The following is a 12,127-nucleotide window of genomic DNA, read 5'->3' on the forward strand; positions in this document are numbered from 1 at the left end:
GTAGCCAAAACAGCATGGTACTGGTACAAGAACAGACACATAGACCAATGGAACAGAATAGAGGCCCAGAAATAAGATCACACATCTACAACCATCTGATCTTTGACAAACCTGACAAAAACAAGAAATGGTGAAAGGATTCCCTATTTAATAAATGGTGCTGGGATAGCTGGCTAGCCATATGCAGAAAATTGAAACTGGACCCCTTCCTTACACCATATGCAAAAATTAACTCAAGATGGATTAAAGACTTAAATGTAAAATCCAAAACTTGGCCAGGCGTGGTGGCTCACACCTGAAATCCCAGCACTTTGGGAGGCCAAGGTGGGTGGATCACTTGAGGTCAGGAGTTCAAGACCAGCCTGGCCAACATGGTGAAACCCTGTCTCTACTAAAAATACAAAAATTAGCTGGGAGTGGTGGCACACACCTGTAGCCCCAGCTACTCAGGAGGCTGAGGCAGGAGAATCACTTGAACCTGGGAGGCAGAGGTTGCAGTGAGCCAAGATCGTGCCACTGCACTCCAGCCTGGGCAACAGAGTGAGACTCTGTCTCAAAAAACAAACAAACAAACAAAGCAAAACTATAAAAACCCTGGAAGACAACCTAGGCAATACCATTCAGGACATAGGCACCAGCAAAGATTTCATGACTAAAACACCGAAAGCAATTGCAACAAAAGCAAAAATTGACAAATGGGATCTAAGTAAACTAAAGAGCTTCTGCACAGTAAAGGAAACTATCATCAGGGTGAACAGACAACCTACAGAATGGGAGAAAGTTTCTGCAATCTATTCATCTGACAAAGGTCTAATATCCAGCATCTGCAAGGTACTTAAATAAATTTACAAGAAAAAAAAACCCCATTAAAAAGTGGGCAAAGGGTATGAACAGACACTTCTCAAAAGAAGACATATATGCAGCCAACAAACATGAAGAAAAGCTCAACATCGCTGATTATTAGAGAAATGCAAATCAAAACCACAATGAGATACCATCTCGCACCAGTCAGAGTGGCAATTATTAAAAAGAAGAAACAATAGACGTTGACAAGATTGTGGAGGAAAAGGAACACTGTTACACTGTTGGTGGGAGTGTAAATTAGCTTAACCATTGTGGAAGACAGTGTGGAAATTCCTCAAAGACCTAGATGCAGAAATACCATTTGACCCAGCAATCACATTACTGGGTATATACCCAAAGGATTATAAATCATTCTGTTATAAAGATATGTGCATGCATATGTTCACTGCAACACTCTTCACAATAGCAAAGACATGGAACTAACCTAAATGCCCATCAATGATAGATTGGATAAAGAAAATGTGGTACATATACACCGTGAAATACTATGCAGCTATAAAAAGGAATGAGATCATGTCCTTTGCAGGGATATGGATGGAGCTGGAAGCCATTATCCTAAGCAAACTAACACAGGAACAGAAAACCAAACACTGCATGTTCTCACTTATAACTGGGAGCTGATTGATAGCACATGGTGGGAAACAACACACACTGGGGCCTGTTGGAGGGTAGAGATGGAAGGAGAGAGCACATCAGGAAGAACAGCTAATAGATGCTGGGCTTAATACCTAGGATGATCTGTATAGCAAACCATCATGGCACACATTTATCTATGTAACAAACGTGCACATCCTGCACACGTACCCCTGAACTTAAAAAGTTTGAAAAAAATAAAAAAGTCTATTAGTCATCCAAATGAAGATTTTCAGTTTGCATTTGACATAGGAACCCAGAATTTGGGAGATAGCAATTTGCGAGTTAGCATGTAAGTGGGCTCTTCAGGCATTTGCTTGTGCTGTTTCTACCACCAGAGAAACTCTCCTGGCCTTTCTTTACCAGGCTAAATTTTCTCATTCTTCAAAACTCAGCTTGGGTCTCATCTCCTTCAGTATACCTTCCCATGAATTATTTTCATTTGTCTCTCCTCTTGCTCTTGAATACTTGGTGCAAACCCATATCTCAAAAATGTATTAAAATCACTGGTACGAAGAGGTACACCCTCTTCCCCTAGTGCCACCCACCAGACAGTAAATTCCTGGGGGCTGAGGGAGCTATATTTTATTTTAACCTCCTCCCAGCCCCACCACATCCCCTGCTGAGTGCCTACCATTCGCTAGATCTTTGTTGAAATGAACTTCTGGAGTTGCTCTCCATTGCGATCATTCTGCATGGTGCTTTGCTCACAGGCAGGATTTGTTCATCCCTATTTTAGATAGCCCATGCTGATGGGAAGTCAATTTGTTTTAACATTAATAGTAGCTAACACTTATTACATATTTGCTATGGGCTCCTAACAATAGCCCAAAGAGATTGATATTAGTCTCAATTTACAGTTTACAAAACTTAGAAAGGTGAGATAATTTGCTCAAAGATACATAGCTTGAAAGTGCTGAAGCCAAAAGTCTCATTCCAAAGCCCTTGCTCTTTGACCACTATGTTATGTGGCCTTTCTCTCTAAAAGCAATCTCACGAGATTAAAGAATGGCGTGAGAACCACAAAGACAGTAATTTGAACCCAAATGCCTAGGTTATAAACTGTTATAATGTTTTGCTAATTTCTTTGGTAACAACTTCATTGAGATATAATTGACATATCACAGTTCACCCATTTAAAGTACACAATTCGGCTGGGCGCAGTGGCTCACGCCTGTAATCCCAACACTTTGGGAGTCTGAGGCAGGCAGATCGCCTGAGGTCAGGAGTTCAAGACCAGTCTGGGCAATATGGTGAAACCCCATCTCTACTAAAAAAAAAAAAAATAGCGGGGTGTGGTGGCACACACCTGTAATCCCAGCTACTCGGGAGGCTGAGGCATGAGAATCGCTTGAACTATTTACTTTTAGCACATTAGATTCTGTCTTTGCCCCCCAAGTGATAAACCCTAGCCAGTTTTTCTTTTTTTTTCTTGAGATGGAGTCTCACTCTGTCATCCAGGCTGGAATGCAGTGGTGCAATCTCGGTTCCCTGCAACCTTCACCTCCTGAGTTCAAGCAATTCTCCTACCTCAGCCTCCCGAATGGCTGGGACTACAGGCACGCACCACCATGCCCAGCTATGTTTTGTATTTTTTCTTAGTGGAGACAGGGTTTCACCATGTTAGCCAGGCTGGTCTTGAACTCATGACCTCAAGTGATCCACCTGCCTCAGCCTCCCAAAATGCTGGGATTACTGGCATGAGCCACTGCATCCAGCCCCTAGCCAGTTTTTCTAAAACTGTAGAAAAGCCTTTTTTCTTTATCATTGTTGAAACCAAGATAGTTTAAAATCAAAGTCTTTAATGACAAATAGAAATATAAACATAAATGGAATTAAGCTTCTCTGTTTATTCTCTTCTAACTCCGGACATATAATCAGCAAATTTGAAGTGTTTGTTTGGGATGTTCTTACATAGATTTTTTTGTACACCTGAAATTCAGCTTGGGGAATCCTGGAGAACATCTCAGGCAATCACCCTGCAAAACAGCTAAAACTATGATATGAGAAACCAGTATAATTGTGGGACAAAAGTGATATCATATTAAGCTGCTACAGACAGAGAAAAAGACTGTAGGTTTTCCAACATGAGCCTCAAACCAAAAACCACAAGGGCTGACCTTCTGAAGTACAATGATTAATTTGCTTTGCGGTATTTTATGTAGCTTGTTTAGTGTGAAAAACTACAGGGATTTAATGATTCTCCCAAGTACTGTTGGAGAGACTGGCTAGTATATGTATGTGTAAATATCTCCTTGACAATCAGAAGCATATTTTCAGGCATCTTACCTATTGTTTAATGATTTTAAAGTGTCAGTCCTTCTCTGAGTTTGGTGTGGTAGGGTCCAACATAAGCCAACGTAAGCCTTGTTCTTAACTTTTCTGAGTGTGAACAGGAATAGCACCAAGAGACAAAATTCATACTATCATTGTGATTTTAATTTTTGATGGAAATTGGATATTTTATATGGCTGAGAGTCTGAATATACAAATGGACAGTGGCCATGCCATGTATGACAAAACTCTGGCAGCAGTCAGCCTTGGAAGCTGAACCACAACTTTTGCAGCAATAGGCTCAGAATGGTATGGACTTGGTAACTGCCAGCTTCCCTAATTTTGCCGTCTCTTCCCACTCAGGACCAACAAAAAAAAAGCCAAGTATGTTCCCTAAATCAATCACATAGGATTCCCACTAGATTCTAGTTAACTCATTTTCAGCTTCCTATGTTAACAGCCTCCAATGGGAGTATGCCTAAAATCTTCTCTTTTTTTCACTATAAAGATTTCCCACTACTTCGCCTATATTTGAGTCTCTGCAAAATACAAGTGATGGAGGCTGAGTCCCTGGCTATAGCAAGCTCTGAATAAATAGCCTCTGTTCCTGTTGGGGATGTCTTCATGTATTTCCACATAGCTAAGGCATACTTCAAATTTGTATACACAAATGAATCTGAATGACAGGACAGTGCATTAGAGTGTTTTTCCTAGGAGCTGGATGGCAACTCCACATGGAATGATATGTGGTACCACCCCCACATTCCAATCTCTAAAGTAACTGCATGTGGTAAGGAGATTTAGAAACATGGGTTATAAATTTTATATATTGCTTATTTCCATTTTTTAAATAATCATTGGTTATTTTTACTTTTGTTAAATTATGTATCTTATCTATACTGGATAACAACTACCCACATCATTATTACATTTAACTGGAAAATGACTTTTTTCCCTTATTTCCTAACTTAACAGTTCATACTTTTTTTGAAAAAGGAACATAATTAGTTTAATATATTCATCAGGCAATTTCTTAACTTATCCAAGATAACTACCATCTGGACCTGCTGGTTTAGATTTATTCTAATTGTCAATATATTCCATTACATTACTTTGTTTCTTGCACAGACTGATGAGATAATTCAATTTTTAACCCTTCCCTAGTCAAAGTTTGAAAACTCTTAATATTGCTTTAGGACATTATAATTTTTACTAGTAGATAATAATTTATTTTTCTCTTCTCCTCCTTTGTTTCTTCTTCCTCCCACCTCTTTTTTTAAAATGGATTTTAGCTCTAAGAAATTTTTTTGACCTGTGTTGGTCTCTCCTGTAGCCCCAGCACCTAGAACAAAGCCTGGCATAATGCAGTAAATGCTCAATAAATATTTGTTAAATGACTTGACCATATTTAATTAAGAAATAAAGATTATGTTATTACAACTTATAATAAGAATATTAGATTGGTCAAAATAAATGATCTCAACTTTTAATCCCCCAATCAGATATCGGTGGTCAGAAAAAAAGAAGTCCAATAACTTGAATTTGTAATCGCCTTACCCAAGGCCAAACCAACAGCAAGTGATTCTTTAATAAATCAGGGGTTAGCAGCACCAAAGTTGGGCTGATGCAGGAGAAGAGTACTATTCAGGAAAGTATGAGCAGGCAGAAAGCCAAGGTGAAATATTTGGAATCAAACAGCCACCATTTTTTTCACTCCAGCTCTGAATTTACTAATGTGGAATGAACATATTTTTAAGCTCCTCTAAGCCTTAGTTTCCTTCTCTGGAAAAGAAATTGCAGATAATAGTGGTACTGCCTCATAGGGTTGCTCTTAACATAATGAGATAATGTCTGTAAGACATATAGTTTACTGCCTGGCCAAACTGAAAATTAGCCACCAATGATAAAGATATATAAAATGTATGCATACTGACAGCAAGGGGAAAGAAGGGAAAAAAGATATATAAATATTTTTAATTGGTGTCACTGTTTCAGGATTCTACAGCCCTTTTTGTCAACATTTACTGTGTCTCTATCTGATTATAGTACCTGTAGCAGACACTAGAGCACTGGAGAGAGGTAAGCACAGCCCTTGCCCTTGGGATATTTACACACCTCATAAAACAATTCAAGAGTACTTATAAAGTAACTGGAAAATGAGTGCAAATTATACTCTGTATCAGTACATAAAGAGGGAGGTAGCAGTTTATATATTTCTCACAGCACAGAAGAAAAAATGAGATCTTTCACATCAGCAGCCTTGACATCTCTTTATTTTTTATTTTTTATTATTTTTTTTGAGACAGAGTCTCACTCTGTTGCCCAGGCTGGAGTGCAGTGACACAATCTTGGCTCACTGCAACCTCCGCTTCCTGGGTCCAAGCAATTTGGCTGCCTCAGCCTCCCGAACAGCTGGGATCACAGGCATGCGCCACCATGCCCAGCTTTTTTGTATTTTTAGTAGAGACAGGGTTTCACCATGTTGGCCAGGCTGGTCTCGAACTCCTGACCTCAAGTGATCCACCCGCCTTGGCCTCCCAAAGTGCTGGGATTACAGGCATGAGCCACCATGCCTGGCCTACATTTCCTCATTTTTAACAACAATAGGAAATAACTGTTTGACTTAGGCACTCCCTCTTTGCCCCATAGCACTGTGTGTATACCCAACTTAGACTGGGAACAGAAGAGGTGGCAGGGAAGGCTTTTGCCAAACTGAACATCTATTCAGTGCTGAGACACTAAACAAAATAAGTACTGGGGACACAGACACAGGTCAAAGGAAATCACTGTCTAATAAGGAAAACATAAAAGATCTGATAAATGCTGTGATAATACAGTATAGAGGGGCTCCAGCTGTGTTGAGGAGAAAGATACAACCAGCCTGGGGAGGTGATCGTTGAATGACCCCTGAGTAGTCTTCAAAGGCAAGTTCAATTGGGACACATGGGTTAGGGAGAGAACAACAATCCAAGAGGGAAAACAGCATTGGCAAAGGCAAGGAGGAATAGAAAAATGGAATGCTGTCCAAACTCCAAGTAATTGGAGGGTTAGAGCAAAGGGAGTGTGAAGAGGGTGGTGTCTCTATTTTAGCTCGCTCAAAAACAACTGTATTTCAAGTTCCCCATGATACCAGCTGAAAAAGTAAAGAAAATTGAGATTTGGATGAAATTTGTCATATCACATGACAACCAGTCATCACTACTTCAGCAATTCAATGAACACTTGCTGCACATTTAGTCATGCACAAGATACCATGCTAAATTAGGAGGTAGAAAGAGAAAACAGTTTGGCCCTTAAGGAACTTGCTAATGGTAGGAGACAAGTAAAGAATTATCACAAATAAAATATGCCAGAAATACCATAAGAAAAGTATAAATAAACACCAGATTCAATGAAGGTAAATATCTCATCTTGTTGGAGAGATCAGAAAATGATTCATGGAAATAAACTAAGGATTAGCAGGATTTTTATGTGATTTAATATGGTAAGGAGGAAGGAAGTAGAGAAATCACATGGGAAGTTTAGAAAACAACAAAGAATCTAGTTTGGCTAGAACAAAGTGTACAGAGTAGAATGATGGGAGAGATTGCTAGAAAGTTAGGACCATTAGGAGATTCTAAATTCTGCTACATTTTTAGTAGGAGGCAACATGACTGGGGCCACGTTTTGGTACAAATGACCAGGCAGTGGACGTTTAGGAGAGATTCAAATGGGGAGAGTTTGAATCTCCCCAAATTCAAATTCTCACGTTTGAAACATGAGAAGAAAGAAACAAACGTGTTAGGAGGCATTTATAGTAATCTAGGCAGGATGAGATTAGGACCTGAACCGAACACTACCTTTCTGCAGGAATGAGAATGCCAGAGGGAAATCACTGGTAGCACGCCACCACCATTCACAACAGCACTCACCTGCCAGGTTTCCATCGCTCCTTCTACTCCTCTGGCTCCACAGTCCATGCTGAGGGAGCCAGGAGTGCAGAGCTGTTGGGCAAGTAAACACAGATGGCCAAAGCACAAACCAGGGCCCTCCAATAGGTGTTCTGGAGAAACCAATAAGGTATTCCAGGAAAACAGTACACTCTTGCAAGCCAACTAAAATATTTTAATTACCAACTCTAAGTAATAACTATTACAAAAATTTATTCTATATACACTTTAAAAATTAACTCAAGGAACATTTCCCCTACTTGGCAATGTCACAGCACATCAGCGTCAAATATATAAAAGCTACATTTACTTTTTTGAAGAAAAGCCAAAATCATCATAAATGGGTCTTTGGTGCCCCCTTGTGAAATGTTCAGTGTAATCCTTGAAATACCCTCCATATAGAAATAATGGGTATTTCAATTTTTAAAAACACTTAAAGCATTTTCTATTTATGGTACACTATTTTTAATGGAAATAACTGAAAATAAAGCCATAATAAATAACTTAGTGCAAACCAGGAACATAACAGATAACATTTTTTAAAGTTCCATAAATTTTTGTGTCATACAATTATGACAATTTTGCTTTGTGTTGTAAACTAAGCAAAGGTAGTGAAAAAACTTAGCTTTACACAGTGCTAAGTATCAAAATATTTTCTCAAGAGCAATTCAATCCTTAAATCATTGCTAGGAAATCCATAATAAGACTTAAGTCTTTCAATAGCTAGGATAAATGTAAATCCATATTTGTGCCCATAGAAATGCTAGTATAAAATTATCAGATAGCTCTTAAAGTGTTGTTTCTCTTTACATTATTTGCCACAAGTTTCTGGCAATTTTTTCTAAACTATGGAGTTAGAAACAGAAAATACCTGCCCTTCCTGAAACTAAGTAGAAGTCAAATAGGAAGAATAATCTTACCCATTAGTTAGCAAGACTGTCAAGGCAACAGACCATAGGGAGAAAAGATTGAGAGGTTATTACCCCAAATCAATAGAAGGTAAAACATTTATTGGCTTTCCTCTTAATTTTCTTTCTTTTTTTTTTTTTTTTTTGAGACGGAGTCTGGCTCTGTCGCCCAGGTTGGAGTGCAGTGGCGCAATCACCGCTCACTGCAAGCTCCGCCTCCCGGGTTCACCCCATTCTCCTGCCTCAGCCTCCCGAGTAGCTGGGACTACAGGCGCCTGCCACTACGCCCGGATAATTTTTTGTATTTTTAGTAGAGACGGGGTTTCACCATGTTAGCCAGGATGGTCTCGATCTCCTGACTTCGTGATCCGCCCGCCTCGGCCTCCCAAAGTGCTGGGATTACAGGCGTGAGCCACCGCGCCTGGCCAATTTTCATTATTTTCTTATATCCTTATTAAGAAGTGAAACAAACCATAAAAATAAAGTGCTAAATTTAATCATTCCTCTTGTTTTGGAACCTCCTTGGGAACCCACAGTACATCCATCAATAAATGTTTGGTCAATTTTTCTTATTGCTTTCCCTCACCTAATAAAAAAAATCTGATAAGAACGTAGCAATAACTAGAATGTAGAAATACTTACTCTTGTTTTCATGCCATGTGTTTATAAACACTTTGGAACTGGAGCAGTTCTCTTTCTTTTGAGCTGAGCTCTTGGATAATAGTATACTCATTTCATTCATTTAGATTTTCAAGTAATGAAGTTGTTTAAGCTACTCATGAGCTAAGGAACTACTTTATTCAAGCAAAATTATTCTCAATTAGAATTGTTTTTTCCCTGAGTAGACCAACTTATTTTTAAAAACAGGAAAACAATTTTCCATTTATGACATTGTAATTACATGTGTACTCAGTTTACCAATAGCTCTACAAGGAGTTTTGTTATGTACTAATGGCAGACTGCTTGTTAGAATACTGGCCCCTACTTTCTGTGTGATTTTTTTTTTTTTTTTTTTTGAGACAGCGTCTTGCTGTGTCTCCTAGGCTGGAGTGCAGTGCTATGATCATGGCTCACTGCAGCCTTGGCCTTCTGGGCTCAAGTGATCCTCCCTCCTCTGCCTCCTGAGTATCTGGGACTACAGGCATGCACTACCATGCCCAGCTAGTATTTTTTAAATTTTTGTAAAGACAGGGTCTTGCTATGCTGCCCAGGCTGGTCTCACACTCTTGGGCTCAAGTAATCCTCCTGCCTCAGCCTCTGAAAGTGCTGAGATTACAGGTGTAAGCCACCATGCCTGGCCTAAGCCAGACATTTTTTTGCAAGCTGGTTAGAAGTTGATTTTATAGTTTCATCTGGCATGATGATAACGGTATCAAGGTTATATGTTCTATCCCCACAAATGCTATTTCATTTTATTCTATTCACATGCAGGCAAATGTGTAGTAACACAAATTGGTGTAAGAGTTTCCAGAGTGAGTTCACAATACATCATGCCTTTTAACTTTCCATTTATAGATAAAGGAAATAGGCTCAGATGCAATAAGTAACTTGCATAAGGGGACAACTAGTAAGTAGCTCAGGAGACCAACCCCAGCTTTTTAACTTCTAGCCTAAGGTTCCTTCCATTATACCCTAAATGGTTCTACTCAGCTAAAAGAATGAGTAGACCAAATATATTCATGACTATATGTTTACATGGAATTTAAGAAATCATTTAGATCCCACTTTTTGTATATTAAAGCATTAATCACTCAAAATCAAACATTAAGAAATTAACAAATTATTAGGATAAAATTGTTTAGTTACTATTTTATAGTGGTTTACTTGGATGAAAGTACCAATAGCACCAAAAAAAAGCAACTTGTTCAATAACTATTTACTAAGCACCTTTTACTTGGCTGGCACTATGCTAGGTGCTAGGGATACAATGGTATTTACATCAAACATGCGATACTCTAGGACTTCACAGAGGTTACAGGGAAATAAAGTTAACAACTGATTTAAATAAAGTGAACTAAGTGCCATGACAGAGGATGTACAAGCTGCTATGGAAGTACACAGTTGGGAAAACTGGTCCAGTCGGTTGCAATACACAATAACAATAGTGTCGCTTTTTTCTGGGTAGCTGGATCCTCTGTTTGATAAAGTTGTACACAATACTATATGATTCTCTTCTAGTTAACCTATCTCTTGACCCCATCACAAACATAAAACCCACCAAAAAGAAATACCTTTTGAATTCCTACTCTGATCTTTTTTCTTCAGTTTTATTACAAAATCATTAAAATATGGGTATTCAGACTTAATACTATTTCATTCACATATACTTGATTGTAATATTTAAACCCCAAATAGAATTAGAAATATAAAAAACATCCATTTCCATTGTTTCACAGTACTTGTAGTAAAGAGAACCACTTATTTATTGTTGATTTCTAAAATTAAATGTGATAAAATATTTTTCACCACCAAAGTGAAATAAAAGATTACATTCTAATGGGCTGGTGTATTAGTCCGTTTTCATGCTGCTGATAAAGACATACCCGAGACTGGGAAGAAAAAGAGGTTTAATTGGACTTACAGTTCCACATGGCTAAGGAGGCCTCAGAATCATGGTGGGAGGCAAAAAGCACTTCTTACATAGAGGTGGAAGAGAAAATGAGGAAGAAGCAAAAGTGGAAACCCCTGATAAACCCATCAGATCTCCTGAAACTTATTCACTATCCTGAGAATAGCACAGGAAAGACCTGCCCCCATGATTCAATTACCTCCTCCTGGGTCCCTCCCACAACATGTGGGAATTCAAGTTGAGATTTGGGTGGGGACGCCACCAAACCATATCATTCTGCCCCTGGCCCCCCCAAATCTCATGTCCACACATTTCAAAACCAATTATGCCTTCCCAACAGTGCCCCAAAGTCTTAACTCATTTCAGCATTAACTCAAAAGTCCAGTCCAAAGTCTCATCTGAGATAAGGCAAGTCCCTTCTGCCTATGAGCCTGTAATACAAAAGCAAGCTAATTACTTCCTAGTTGCAATGGGAGTACAGGTATTGGGGAAATGCTACTGTTCCAAATGGGAAAAATTAGCCAAAACAAAGAGGTTACAGGGCCCATGGAAGTCCAAAAACCAGTGGGGCAGCCAAATTTTAAAGCTCCAAAATGATCTCCTTTGATTACAGGTCTCACATCCTGGTCATGCTGATGCAAAAGGTAGGTTCTCATGGTCTTGGGCAGCTCTGCCCCTGTGGCTTTGCAGGGTATAGCCTTCCTCCTGGCTGCTTTCATGGGCTAGCATTGAATGTCTGCAGTTTTTCCAGGCACATGGTGCAAGCTGTCAGTGGATCTACCATTCTGGGGTCTGAAGGATGGTGGCCCTCTTCTCACAGCTCCACTAGGCAGTGCCCCAGTAGGGACTCTGTGTGGGGAATCGAACCCCACATTTCCCTTCCTCACTGCCCTAGCAGAGGTTCTCCATGAGGGCCCCACCCCTGCAGCAAACTTTTGCCTGGGAATCCA

The sequence above is a fragment of the Gorilla gorilla genome, chromosome 7 (assembly GCF_029281585.2).
Source record: "Gorilla gorilla gorilla isolate KB3781 chromosome 7, NHGRI_mGorGor1-v2.1_pri, whole genome shotgun sequence".
In the NCBI taxonomy this organism is placed as follows: Eukaryota; Metazoa; Chordata; class Mammalia; order Primates; family Hominidae; genus Gorilla; species Gorilla gorilla.